This window comes from Cebus imitator, unplaced genomic scaffold (genome assembly GCF_001604975.1).
Source record: "Cebus imitator isolate Cc_AM_T3 unplaced genomic scaffold, Cebus_imitator-1.0 Scaffold25, whole genome shotgun sequence".
Classification (NCBI taxonomy): domain Eukaryota; kingdom Metazoa; phylum Chordata; class Mammalia; order Primates; family Cebidae; genus Cebus; species Cebus imitator.
In genome coordinates, this window is record NW_016107340.1 from 10116556 (window position 1) to 10131820 (window position 15265).

The window sequence follows — 15265 nt, forward strand, 5'->3', positions numbered from 1 at the left end:
TTCACATAAAAGTAAACATTTTTATTATTAAACAGCATTAATATCAGATTTTCTGCAGAATACAAACAAGATAGCAAACTTAAAAAACTAGCAAAATTGGATACTACCAATATAGCATGAAATAATCCTTTATTGATAATCAATCTAGACTCCAGTGAAAGGAAACAGAGCTCAAAGTGAAGTGAAGCAATGATTAGGGACAGAAACGAAGGAAAGCGTGGGGGTACAGGGATGGTAGGTAGGGAGCCAGCACATCTGGCTTTAGTAAAGAGATGGATACACTGAGTTATTTTTTAGTCTGACTGGCCATTATGCCACAGAAACATGCAAATGCTTTCCTGGTTTCTTTCTTTGCAGATTCCATAGCACCTTTGTTTCAATCTGTTCCCCCTCCTTCCTCTCTCTCTCTCTCTCTCTTTCTCTCTTGGTGGCCATTAACTACACTGACAGTTTGACAGGCTGAAATAAGGAAATAAAACACTTCAACATTGTTTCCTGATGTATGCATTCATCTCTTCTGCCAAACACAGATATTGAGGAGATACTTCACTCCTCCTGTCAGCTCACTAAATTACACCCCAGTTCACAGGCAACACCACGCCAGGTCTCTCGATCTCAGCGCACCTCGGTTCCTACCAGAACACACGCAAGGCTTCATTCTTTTCACCCAAATCTTTTCTTAATTCTGAATCTTCTTAATCAACAAACTAGTTTGTGTGAAAGATGATGATTTTTCCTTTAAAAAAAAAATCTTTGAATTTTATTTTGTAGGGTTTCAGAATACTTGGACTTAAGCGATGACAGATGAATACTAAACCATTAGCTACACATTGTATCTTTCTATTAACCAATGAAGAGTTTTGACTTTTTAAAACTAGACACTAACTATGCTAAATATTAACCCTTTGGACAGATCCAGCAGCAGAGAAAAAAAAAAAGGCTGATCATGAGGTCCCAATGTATACCACAAATAATAATTATTTCATTCTTATTTGCATGTGGCAAATAAAGTCAGACTCCTGTATAGCAAACTTTGAATGTCTTTACAAATAGTAATTCTTCCAGAGAAGTTTGGTGTGGATTACATTTTGAGATACTAATAGGTAAGCGGTACATGGGGAGAAATAATAACTTTCATTTGGTTATTTACCTTCCTGTAATGCCATTAACACGAAAGAGGAGAAATTCAAGGTAAAGCATTTAAGAGTTTTTAAGACAAGAGAAGTAAGGCTTTAGGACTTCTTCCTTGCAGCATGCCTTCAACAGCATTTATTTAGTGCCTTCTATATGTAGTGCACGAGCGTAAGGTTCTGTGCGAAGATGTGAAGGAGAATCACATGTGCATCCTGTCTGCCTCCTCAGAATCCTGCAGTCTAGAGAACATGCCATCATCACAGGGAACTAGAATGCAAAGCAGGAGGTTCCAGTGGAAGCAGAGGGAAAACACTACAGAAACTAAAATCAGGCAAGACTACTCCTACCCTGCCAACTGCAATTGAAATGGTACGCCTCAGTTTAGCCAAAACACCTGACAAATTTTCTGTAGTTTAAGACTTACATACTTTATCACAACCCCTAGTTTTGGGTTACTTGCCTGCTCTCTCTGCCTATAAAATCCATTTCTTGTCTACTGTGTTCATTACCATATTTTCAAGACTGGCATAGTGTGTGGCATGTAATGGGCATCCAATAAATATTTGTTGAATGGATGAATGAACTATTTTGTGACAATAAGAAGCAACTGAGTCTGAATCTCTAGAGGATGGCTTTCTGAGTTTCTTTACTATCTTATCGAAAATCACCAATAAAACAGATGGGAGGTTTGTGTAAAAATGTAGGACACCTCAATAATTACAGACTACATTTAATTAGCACAAATGCCAAAACATAGCTAGGATTGAATAACTATCTTATACAAAATTGAGGATTTCCTTTTACCAATAAGAAGCTTTCTTTGCAAAGAACTCCAATAATCATTAGAGATTATAGGATTAATCACAAAGGTGATGCACAGGAAAAGTCTCTGAAGTGTTCCTTTCTCCTCTGTTTTGTATCTTTCCCAATACTTAACTGTCAAAAAAAAATTGTCCTTTCACTGTCTTCTAAGAATGGTAATTTAGTTACTGCTAATATAAATTATCAATAAAAGTGAAAGGTTACTACAATAAAAATTACAAAGCAATAAATGGTGAGCATAGGTCATTAATCAAATCCACTTGAGGAACAGTTCAACCAGATAAAGTTAGTTACCTTTACGATAAACTATTTGGTATCTAAATCATTTTGCTTTGTCAAATATTATCTAAAATAATACTTGCTACTATTTATTAAGCATTTATTTACAGGCACTCTGGGTAGTAATACACACATGCTTCTTCACTAAAGTCTCATGATTACCTGAAAGGAGGTGAATATCTATCCCCACTTCACAGTCAAAGAAACTAAGGCATCAAAGTCCACCATGTTTTGAACCCTGGAAATATTTCTATTCCAACTCTTCCATGCTAATCAGTATATAATGCAGTGACTAAGTTTTCTTCGCCTTAAATTCTCCTATTTTTCAAATGGAATTTCTTCTTGGTAGTTGGGACAGCTTTAAATTGAGCTTTTTAAAGTCCGTATAATGTGCAAAATACAAACTTAGTTACCTGAGTTGAAAATTATATCACGTTATCTCATAAAGTCTTAGGTGATCCGATTCAAAATATCATTTTGATTATGGGGCAGAAGGTTACTCATGAGGTTGGGGCAGAAGATTACTCATGGGGTTAGGGCTGGGTGAGGGCCCTGATGCTCCTGTCTTGCTGTTGTCTGGTAGGTGAGTTAGGACACACACCACAGGATAATTTTGACTAATTTCTCTACATGCATCTTGCTTTTACTTTCTCCCACTGTCTTCTCAAATGTCTGGGCAACACAATACCTTTTGAAATGTTTACAAGGTGCACTAAAGAAAATGGGGATGGAGGAAGAATTTGTTCCTCTTGCTCCCACTCAGTCATACTTTTAGGACGAGATCTGAATAATTCAGACTCCAAAAACTGTACTATTTCTATTGCAACATATTGCTTTCCAGTAATTTCTGCTAGTTTTAAGAGAAACCCTGCTTTTGCATGCTCTCACGCTCTTTTCTAAATTTAATTAATACATATTTTATCAAAGGATAAGGAAAAAGGCTAACATTTTTTGTCATCAGCCACTAAGACATCCAAATGATTCTACACATATCCTACCTACTCTTGACCGGCAAAGACATTTGAATAGCCTCGAAAACAAAAAAGCTGTCTCTTTTTACCGTACTTACATCATTCCCCAATTCTAGGTTTAAAAATAGAATCTTCACTCATATCAATTAGATTTTTAGCTTATTAAAGTCATAGGGAGAAAATGAAGAGGACTAGTGGAATTACATAGAGACAAGAAAAGAAAGAAAAGAAAAAGGATGGAAGGGAAGGAGGGAAGGGAAAAGCTGAATTAAATAAGGAAAGTGTACAGAACCTTTTTGTTTTATCCACAACCTTTGGTAAAGTTAGAAGTTTGCTTTAAAACAAAATTGCCTCTTTCAGTACTCAGTGATATTTTATTTCTGTGTAACTTCCTCCTCAAATAGGTTAATTACAGAGGCAATTAGTCTAGCTACACACAGGATGTCACTATTCCCTTATATAAATAGAACCAGCACACATGTTTCAGGCAGAGAAAAATATCTATAAAGACCAAATTTCAAAATGTTATGGAATTCTGTGCTGTGAGATGCACTTTTGCCCAGTTTGGGTGAAATTTCGTGTTTTCATCATTCTTATTTAATGAATAGTCCTTATGTTTTATTCTTCTCATGGAAATTCTTTACATGAACTAGAAAAGTCAGCTCAAATTAAAATAAAATTCCAAAAAGTAGAGGGATCATGGCACTAGGTAACTGAACAGGAGTAAGGCCTTGTTAACAAGGCAAAGAGATAGGAAAAGGAGAGCTGGAACTGAAAAAGCTCATCTTATTAGTTTAAGCAAATATTCTGACCTATGCAGCCTCTAGGTTTTTTGTGTGAGTACTTCGTTTTACACATCCAAAGTCTGGAAATTAGTAACTGCTGTAGTTCTGAGAGCCTAGTGGTTCATAGCGCAAGAGGTTTTTAAAGTGAGCTGTTCTAAAAACTGGATATATGTGTCTCTGGGTTGCATGATCCCATCTGAGTGATACACATGGAACTCACAGGAAAAGTTGTTAAATCACTAATAATGGCATCCATTTTCGCCTGAAACCCCTAACTACTGATTATTGTTTATACATTTATCGAACCCAAAATGATAAAGTGCTTTTCAAAAGAATAAATTGCTATATCTAGTACTAAATACATATTCATTGAGGGCACTCCGTCCTTCTTGATGGTAGCTAACCAGAATGACAAAATTGAAAGACGCTGATGACACACTAAACATCTATGGTTCATTAGCTGGCTTGTTTACTGTAGTTATAGTGAAAGCAAGGTCTTAGGTCAGATCCTCATATCAACCAGCACATTCCTTTCTTTTCTGTGGCCATAGAGTATTCGACACAGTTTTGACTGTCTCTCTCAAAAAAAAAAGTTTGCCATTGGTCACATCATGGCCTGAGAGAGGAAGATAGATGACCATTACTACATCAAAAACACAGATCCCATTTCCTGCTAAATCATGGTCCCATTGCATTCTTCTCATGCATGAAGCACTGCATGTTGCTTACAAATCAACCTAGCAAAATGTGTGCTTGAGCCCTGAGATTACTCTGCCTGGGTGTGAATCCAGCCCTGCCTCTTACTAGCTGTTGAACCATGGCAAGTTATTCAATTTCTCTCTGTCTCCATTTCCTCAGCTGAAAAAATGGGTATAATAATCGTGCCTGTTTCATGAGGTACTGTAGGAGGCTGAAATTATATAATACATGCAAAGCCCAAGAACAATTCCTGGCACAAAGAAAGTCTTCAATAAATGACAGGGACCCTAAGTATTCTGAACCGAACAAACAGTGAACAAACAGTGATGAGGCTTTTTCAGATTTTATATGTATGTGTATGTGTCTGTGTGTATGTGCACAAATCTAGAGGTCTTACATTTAAATTTAACCTCCTCTAAGAAAAAGTAGAATTTTAAACGGTGGTTACAATTGACAGGACAGATGAACCGAGCTCTGTAAAGACCTCTACCAGCCCCAGAATCTCCCCATAGTCTAGCCTGTCTGGTACAGCAGTCTCTGGATTTCAGTTAAGGCTTACCTGAGTGTACAACAGGAATAAGGTAGCATAGGCTTTCTTCTACTACTCCAAGAGTCCAGAGCTACTGCCGATGACAACAGGGATGGGCAGAGAATGGAGTGATCTCCCTTCCAGAAGATGAGCAGTGCCACCGAGAACTTAAATAACTGTTTTATAAGACATCACTGGCTTTGCTGCTTCTGTGTGACCTTTCTGTCCTATTTCCTCTAGAGGGTTTGATGGTTGGTGGGTAACTCAACTATGCAGCTAAGTCAGCTAGGCAAATAAGTGTTTTGACTATAGTGCCTACAAATATAGAGATATGTGCATATGTATATTCTTTCCCATGCATGCACTAGGGTAGCTCCAGAGTATGACAATTAAAAGTATGTTACAAAAGTCATAAGGAGCACATTTGGACATATCCTTTAATATCACAGCCAAAAAAATAATATTTGTTATTACAAGTTACACATACAGAGTGCTTTCAGTCCCTTAATTTTTTCACTTGGGGATTTCCTGCTAAGATTTAGTCCTTTTGTGCAAGACAGTAACCTCTAGGTTTTACAATTACTGATCTTGTATTTTCAGTCACTGTAACAGCAAATTTGGACTGACTTCACGGGTAACCAGATCAATTGTGTAGACACTAATACTTAAGAAGGCGTGGGGAGAGGGATTCAACGGGAACACTTAGCCTATAAAATGGACTATAAAATCACTATCAGAATAGACACTATATACAGAACTCTTCACAGCCCAGTTCTCCCTTACACAAATTAGTGCATAGTACAACTCCAGTCAGCCCTGATGATAGCACTCTGTAATCAGGTAAGGAGTTGACATCATTAACCTGGCTGGTCAGTCGTAGGGGCGCTTTCCCTTCCAGAAGATGAGCACTTTCCCCTCTAACGCAACACTTTGGATGAGTTTGATATTTAACAATTAGTTGGATCTAAGTGACCCATGATTCAGGGATTTTACTCTCAAATTCTATAGGATCTTAGGAAGAAAATCACAGCAAGGTAAGATACCATGGTTAAGAAAAAACAAAAAAAAAGAGGGCTATTAGTATAACAGCATTATGCACATAATAAAGTGTATTGATCCACCCATGGAATTGATTTTCAAAACCCAATTCCTCAAATTCATAATTCACAGAAACGTAAAAATATGTACTATTTCTATTACACACTAAATAAAAACACATAAAATATGTATTGATATTAAAACATTTATAATTACAGAGCTATTAACTTTCTCCTCACTTAATGCTATAATGAAAATTCACCTGTGAAATAGCATCTAACTACATTTTGATAAATTGGTTTTACTAATGCTTTTTTCCTGTTTGCTCTGCTTTTTCCCCTTTTCTCCCTCACTAGACTCTTGGTTTTACTGGGCAAAAGAAAAAAACAATTAATAATAATTTAGATTGCTTTTTGTGCTACATATATGTAAGAGTTTCACCTTCTCCTCCGTCTCTTCTTTCTGCCATCTCTTCTGGAATACAGCCAGAAGCCATGCTGGAGCAGTGCCAGCATGTCCTGTTCTTTTGCAGTTTGATTGCCTCTGTATACATCTCAGTTAGGCTTACCTAAGTCACCATTTACAATATTGAGTAGAAAGTGCAGGTTGAAATAGTCAGCATTTATAAGCCCACTGGTTACATGATACAAAATATATAGCCAAGTGTAGAATTTATAGCAATAACATTTATGTATCATGTTACTCCAAGGACAATCTAATTTATAAAGAGCCTATTGTGTATACATAAGGAATAATCATAAATCATTTACATTAAACAGTGTCAACTGTTTAACCCAACTTTCCCTCTAAATTCTGCATACTGAGATTAATGGGGATTTTTAAAGGAAGCACACTAAAAAAAAAAAAAAATCAAGTCTGATTCTTCTTAGGTGAACAACATACCCATATATAGGAGCAGGTGTCTGCTGTATGATTTAGAATACCTATGGAACATCTCTGGAAAATATTAACTTCCTCTGAAGTAGAGAGATGTCCATGAAGGTGAGGTGGGAATGTGGCAAGGGCCCAAATCTGTTGCCAACCTCAGGCTTTTATTTCCTTCTCAAGAAAGAATGGATTTAAAACAAACAAACAGAAAACCTTCGGGCCCTATTGGACCAGTCGTCTGACATGTTTTCATCTGTAGGCACTTTTAGAAGACCTGGGAAAGATTATTTAGATTAGCTGCTTTGTCTCTTTGACTCCTAGTCAGAGAAAAATCCCAATCAGTGACTGAAACTTTCAAGAGTCCTAAAGTGAAAGTCAAAAATGTATGTGAATTTTCTCCTTCTGTTCAGTCCTTAGCTCATGTCCTATTCAGAGAGGCAACTGTCTTTAGAAATCTATGCTTTGGGGTTCTCAATGAAACTCATTCTTCTCCTTAAAAAGCCCATAAAATTAATAACAGGCAATAATTGCACAATTCACAAGTGTAAATGCATTTCATCTTATCTGAAACTCACACCTACACAGCCAAATTGGACACCAAATAAAAAAATATATGTTTTGGATTTCTCTTACGGTATTTTGATCCTTTATCTTCTGTCCTTAGGACTACAGGAGTGACATAGTCTTCTTGCCTTAACCTACAGCCTTAAAAATATCCATTGATTTCTGTCAGCCAAAACTGAAAAACAACTTAACATTTTTTCATGTATATAATTTGTTCTTTATTCCTTATATAAGTGAGAAATTTACTTTTCCTCCAAACTCTATTGATGACTGATATTACTATGGAGAGAAGCAATTCTCTAGCCAGGTTATAATTAAAACTGGAACTGAAACTCAAAGAAAGGAATGCATAGCAAGAAAATCTGTAAATCACTTTTCTTCTAATGAACTGCCTGCTGTTTTCTACTCACAGATAGTTGACGCTATGTAAAGATATGTTTTAATCTAGAAAGGAAAACTAAACAAAATCTATATACACAGAGAATGATCAGAAATCCATGAACATCTCAGTCGAAGCAAGAACTGGTGGCAAAGAGAGGTTTGGGGAAAGCGTTTATTTTTTAAATAACATGTTAATCTTCATAATCAGACGTATGATGGCCTTTGCAGAACTATTTTGAAAGCTGATCATCCCCCTTAATAGCTGTATGTCAGTGGCATTAATTGGTAGGGGAAAAATGATACATTTCTCCACAACTTGGGTGTATTAAACTTAAGGAGCAGTAACAACTTCTTTTAGTAATAATGGAAGATTTTTGGTTCAAAAGTTTATCCATTCATGAGAAGCAGGGCTAGATTCACAGGGTTTTCATTTGTGCAGAGACAAAAGGTGACACATTGTACCTTCTTTAACATATTTACTCCTTAAAAATATCTGGCAAACAAGGAATTCTTTCCCATTTTTGAGTGATATTTTGAGTTGCTCAAGAGGAAAAACTCCTGTTGTGCTCAAGTGAAGCAACTTAAAATTCCAAGCTAACTCCTTCTTTCAAGAAACTAAGGAATCTATGTGAAAATAAAGCATAATTATGACTTCCATCTCAGTGAGAGCTACTCTTGTCTTCACCTTGTTAAAAGGTTATTTTCTCCCCAGTTGCATAGAAAAATAATCACCATGTAGGCAGATACTTCTCAAAAGAAGACATTTATGCAGCCAAAAAAACATACGGAAAAAAGTTCATCATTACTGGTCATTAGAGAAATGCAAATCAAAACCACAATGAGATACCATCTCACACCAGTTAGAATGGCGATCACTAAAAAGTCAGGAAACAGATGTGGAGAGGATGTGGAGAAATAGGAACGCTTTTACACTGTTGGTGGGAATGTAAATTAGTTCAACAACTGTAGGAGACAATGGCAATTCCCCAAGGATCTAGAACTAGGAATACCATTTAACCTAGCAATCCTATTACTGGGTATATACCCACAGAATTATAAATCATTCTACTATAAAAACACATGCACATGCATGTTTACTACAGCGCTGTTCACAATAGCAAAGACTTGGAGCCATTTCAAATGTCCATCAATGATAGACCAGATTACAAAAAAATGTGGCACATATACACCATGGAATACTGCGCAGCCATAAAAAAGGATGAGTTCATGTCTTTTGCAGGGAAAAGAATGAAGCTGGAAACCATCATTCTCAGCAAACTAACACAGAAACAGAAAACCAAACTCTGCATGTTCTCACTCATAAGTGGCAGTTGAACAATGAGAACACATGGATATATCACACACCGGGGCCTGTCCGGGGGTGGAGGTCTAGGGGAGAGATAGCATTAGGAGAAATACCTAATGTAGATGACAAGTTGATGGGTGCAATAAACCACCATGGCACGTGTATACCTATGTAACAAATTTGCACATGTACTCCAGAACAAAGTATAATTTTCTTAAATAAAGTACCCATGTTTTCCTATGACTGACCTATACCTTCTATCGATTCTTTATAAATTTCTCAAAAATAATTATTAAGAAAATAAGTGACTTCATCAACATGTCCAAAAATAAAATATGGCTAAGAAAAATAAATCAGCCAATCAACACACAATTTGATATAATTATTGAAAATGATTTTCTTTACAAATTACTTTCATAGAACTGGTTAATAGTTTTTTAAATGAAGTTGAAGAGATTTAGATATAGGCTTCTATAGCAATAAATGCTATTGAATCAACATTAGAAAACCTCTTTTCCTAATATGTCTTTTTATGTTGCCAATATAAAGTGCTTACCTTGAGTAAAAGATTTTGCCTCATTTTTTAATACAAATAATAGCAAAGAAGCACCCCCAAGGCTGAACCACTCATTTCCACTTTAGTTAACAAAACGATGTAACTTCCTTTTATTTTTAATTTGCTATTATCATTTAAACTACTCGTTACATATTATACTCATTTTGTCTCTTTATTCAGGAAATATTCCCAGTAACAGCTCATTATCCTGGATGGCTATGGGTGTCAATGCTGTTTTTGTTTGTTCTAGGAGGCATTGATCCAATGTCACTATTAGAGTTTCTTATACTGGAACCCAGAGATTGCTAGGAAATCCAAAATCTTCTAGAATGATATGCAAATTTTCATATGTGTATGTGTCCATTGTGATTTTTCCGGCAGCAACCCACTTTTTTTTTTTTTTTTTTTTTTGGCTACCTAGCATTAATGCAGCCTCTTTCAATTAATAGTATCCCATTTCTTTCTGGGATACAGACCCAATACCTAGTGCGTGAAAAATTACAAAGGTGATTCTCTTCTCTGCTCCAAGAGAGGTGCACAGGATTATTTAGTGATCTAATCAGAGCAAATTAGTACAAAGACATTTTTGATAGGCCTTCTTGGAAAGACATCTTCTCTTTATCAGCTTGACTTGAAGCCTGAGAGGATGCTACATTTGAAGCAAGGCCCCTGCAACCATCTTGCTACCAAATAAAGTCAGAAACTGAAGCTGTATTAGTGGAATGTGAGATGGAGAGAAATTGGATTATGTTTACATTATTTTAATTCAGAAGTTACCTCTGTGCCTGAATTTTTCATATGTTAATAAAGCACATGCACACACATTCATACTATCCTACTCCATAGTATTTGCATAGCTGACTCCTCCTTCCATTAACTGTTACTGGCTTTCTTTGACCTTTCCCATCCAATGTAAATTCCCCTCAGTACTCTTGACTGCTGTCCATCCTACCTGTCTTTAATCTTATTACATATTAATCAGAATCATATGCCATATACTGTTCATTAGTTTGGTACAGAGCAACTGTGTCAGTTTTCCAGTCATTTTCCATCAACGCTTACACAACGCAGGATAATTTTCTAGTGGAGAAGGAGAGAGACAGAAAGGAAAGGGGTAGAGGAAGGAAGGAAGAATAAAAAGTAAGAAAAATAGGCATTAAAAACTGAGAACTTGAACAGACAGCCATGGAGTAAGATCCATTTAATGGTGAAACAAATTGAGATTTTCTTTAGACACATATAAGAAAATACATTTTGCTTAAATATCTTTAGCAGATACTAGTAGGAAATAATTTTTATGCATTCTGATCTGAACTGCAACCAGACTTAGCCGACATAATTGTGGGGCCCCTGAAAGTAACTGCAGAGGTTTAGAAGTACTTGCCACTTCCTATGGGCTGGCTCTATAAATGCCAACAGTGAGTATTTTAAATTAAATGAATAGATTAATAAACATCTTTGCAATATCCATCATTAAGGCTGATTTATGTTCTGTTGCCAGCAGTAATTCAAAGAAATGCCATGCTATTCAAAAAATATTGCATGTTGTTCACACCGCTTTGCCAATGTTATGACACCATGTTAAGTATGGCAATATCTGTATTCTTTTGCAGTACTAACTATACACAAAAGCCAATAGATATTAAACCACTTTACGTTTACATGGGCATCAGCATGGGAACCACTCATATTTATAACTCTGATGAATGACCTTTCATTTGTAAATTTATAGTGTATCCATAATTTCTTCAGGAAACCAAGAGCTTCATTCAAAACATTGCCACAACATTTATCTATGCAAAGATGATGGATATGGTTTATGTAATTAAATGCTTTTAAAAATTAAAATCATATTGACAAAAAAAGAGGCATGTTCTTTCCTGGTGTGCTCATGTTTTAAAATATCAGAACCGCACTCTCAGCAGTTACGATGTTTAATCTAAATAGTGTATTAACAATTATTAAATATATCCAAATACATCGTTATTAGAGTTGTATAGCATTTTCTTGAACTACTGGAAATTAAGTTCAATTTATAGTTCTTATTTTCTAATTCTATTCCCCTACATTAAGCTTAAAAGACAGAAAACAGCACTGGAATATAGTATTTTCTATTTATATTTACTGTATTTACTATATTTAATTCTTCAGGACTACTCATGGCATCCTGCATGGTTTACTGTAAGAACAAACTATTATAATTTTTATTATGACTCAAATAAAATATATATTTTGGCAAAAATCAACATTAAGGAAGGACAGACATATGTTATCCCAATATAGACTTTGCTCAATTGGAGGAACTAATGAAGTAAGAGAAGACAAATGATAGCAGTTATCAATAAAGTAACCAATAAAAAGCAGAATAGTCAATGTTACATGTGTGAAGAAGAAATCCACATTGTTGCTATGTGTGATGTGCTTTGCTGGCATTTCTAGTCTACTCTTTTTTGCCTTCAAATACACACAACTGTAGGAAGTACACACAAGTCTCAGTGGCATTTTTTTAAATTTAATCTGCCCTATTACTACAGAAATCTACCTGTTTTTAATTGATTTGGTTATATGAGCAACAATCTCCAAATTATCAGCATTTTTAGCATTAGTACATTCGGTAAAAAAAAAATTGTGCCAAATTCTTGCAAATTTTATTTGCAAAATATTTTTTACATATTAGCTCTCTACATACTACTTCAAACAAACATAATATTTAAAATAACAACATGAACATTGTACATACCCCAGTAGATCGCTAACTCCTTGTGGGCAGGAACATATTTTTCATCATCTTTGGGTCACCAATGGCCAGCACAGCACCTGGAATATAACACACCCCCTGTATATGAGTTTGCATTCATTAAATGGTACAGTGCTGGCTGGATCCCATTCAGAAGGTACGAATTCAATGAAGTAACCATCCATATATCAACTTTCTTCCTCCATACCCTACATTATTAAAGAAGCACTGCACATTCTTATAAATCTAAATGACAACTTTACTCTGAAAACTCAATTCTTGAGAATAATTGCTTCTAAATGGTTATTGTAATATATATCATTATACTCTTTCAGTTTTGGTGGAAGCAACCCAGGGAAGTGCTTGAGATGAACTTTGGAGTTGGGCTAACAGCAAATCCTGGTTCCACCACACTATTTACATTGCGTTGGATAAATTACTTAATCTTACCAAATCCAGCTGGCTGTAAAATAAGGATAATTACAGTCTCTTTCTAATAATGTTGTTCAAAGGTTTAAAGGAGACAATGCTTAGCATGCTGCCTGACACATAGTATACTGTCTTCGTCTTCCCCTCTTCCCTCCCCTCCCCATTAGGGGAGTGAAGAATTCACCTTGGCCAAAGAGATGGGCATTTGTCTTCAGCTATGAGAAGGTGATCTCCTAAAACTCAAAATGTCATAGGAGTGTCATTGTTTGCCTGAAGGCTTCGGCCACTGAACAGTCTAACAATGCAATTTACGATGGGTGGTTTGGGCCAGCAGTATCAGTTTTGCCAGTAGAAGGGAAACTAAAACTACCGGCCCAACACCAACATCCAAAAGGGTTTGGAGACAAGGTCAGCCGTATCAACAGGATGTAGTCAAGTCCAGTAGAAATTATGGACACCAAAGGCTCAACAGAGCTCACCTGGTTGGCAATGCTCTGTGCATACCGTCACACATCGATGCCAGCAATGTAACATATCCTGATGCCACAGTGAGGAAAACACAAGCTCTGTGTCTGGTAACTCCCCAGACCCTATTTCTTCTCTTTGCTGATTTTAATCTGTATCCTTTTCCTAAAACAAACCATAACTGTGAGTATAACAGCTTTCAATGCATTCTGAGTCTCTTAAGCAAACTGCTGAAGCTGAGGATGGCTTTGATCACCCCCAAACCTCCAACTGAATTGAGAAGTGGGGATTATATTGTGCAGAGAACTGGCTTCCCCTAACCTTGACACTAACTGTAGAGTCAGTTAAACTTGTCCACTTTCCTTCTTTAAATCTAGAAAGTCAAAAAAGCTTTGAAAGCTAGCTTAGTTTACTACTCAAGTGAACTTATTAACAAAGACCTCACCATTAAAATTCACTTTGACTTGATATTTATTTATTTATGAGACAGAGTTTCGCTCTTGTTGCCCAGGCTGGAGTGCAATGGTGCAATCTCAGCTCACTGCAACCACCTCCTGAGTTCAAGCAATTCTCCTGCCTCAGCCTCCCAAGTAGCTGGGATTACAGGTGCGTGCCACCACGCTGGGCTAATTTTGTATTTTTAGTAGAGATGGGGTTTCTCCATGTTGGTCAGGCTGGTGTTGAACTCCTGACCTGAGGTGATCCACTTTGGCCTCTCAAGCTGCTGGGATTACAGGTGTGATCCACTGTGTCCGGTGATATTTACATATAAACTATATGCCATTGCTTATTTTTTTCTCATACAAACAGTAAAAGCCATTCCTTCCCTATTCCCAATAATAGATAAAAAATTGTTTTGGGGTTTTTGTTTTGTTTTGGGAATATGAATGGTAGTAACCTTTTGAAGTGAATGAATCACACACAAGTAGAATTTCTAAAGATTATTAATAGTAGATCTGTCAAGGTCAAGATGTTAGAAAATAAACTTCATTAAAAGATGTGCTAGTTTTGGCTAGGCACGGTGACTCATGCCTGTAATCCCATCACTTTGGGAGGCCAAGGCAGATGGATTGCTTGATGCTAGGAGTGCAAGACCAGCCTGGCCAACATGGCAAAAACCCATCTGTACTAATACTACAAAAATTAGCCAGGCATAGTGGCATGTACCTGTAGTACCAGCTACTCGGGAGGCTGAGGTAGAAGAATCGCTTGAACTCAGGAGGCAGAGGTTTCAGTGGGCCAAGTTCACACCACTGCACTCCAGCCTGGATGACAGAGTGAGACTCTGTCAAAAATTAAAATAAAAATAAAAGACAATTGGTTTTCTAACAAAATATTAGTTAAATAATATATTCCTTGTGTTTCCCCTAAGTGCTTTGGTTGTTCCATGCAAGAGCTTGCTTACAACCTTGCTATTTAAAAAAACAAACAAACAAACAAACAAAAAACAAATAACAACTTGGTAGACAAACTAGTAAGGCCACCCCAAAGATCCTACTGAAATTGTTGACTATACTCCGCATAATGCCCAGGAATGTGAATATAATGGATTTTATTCCATCAATAGGTTCTATTATATAACACAGGTTATTTTTAAGACAGATTATCTACATGGGCCTTACCTAATCGATTACATGTATCCTAAATTTTAGTCCAGGAGTCAAAGACAGAGAAGATGCAGA

General features: G+C 36.4%; 1 protein-coding gene across 8 annotated transcripts in view; it reads right to left on the minus strand.

The window, feature by feature from the left end:
• Window positions 1-15265, minus strand: part of SOX5 (SRY-box transcription factor 5) — a 1018145-nt gene that overhangs the window by 814964 nt on the left and 187916 nt on the right. For 7 of the 8 annotated variants that reach the window (XM_017522805.2, XM_017522797.2, XM_017522806.2 and 4 more), the window contains one exon: window positions 12693-12769. The gene's annotated coding sequence lies outside the window, so the exon portion shown is untranslated. Of the gene's footprint in view, window positions 1-5249; window positions 8703-12692; window positions 12770-15265 lie in introns of those variants that run through there. The other variant, XM_017522802.2, reaches the window with a different exon arrangement.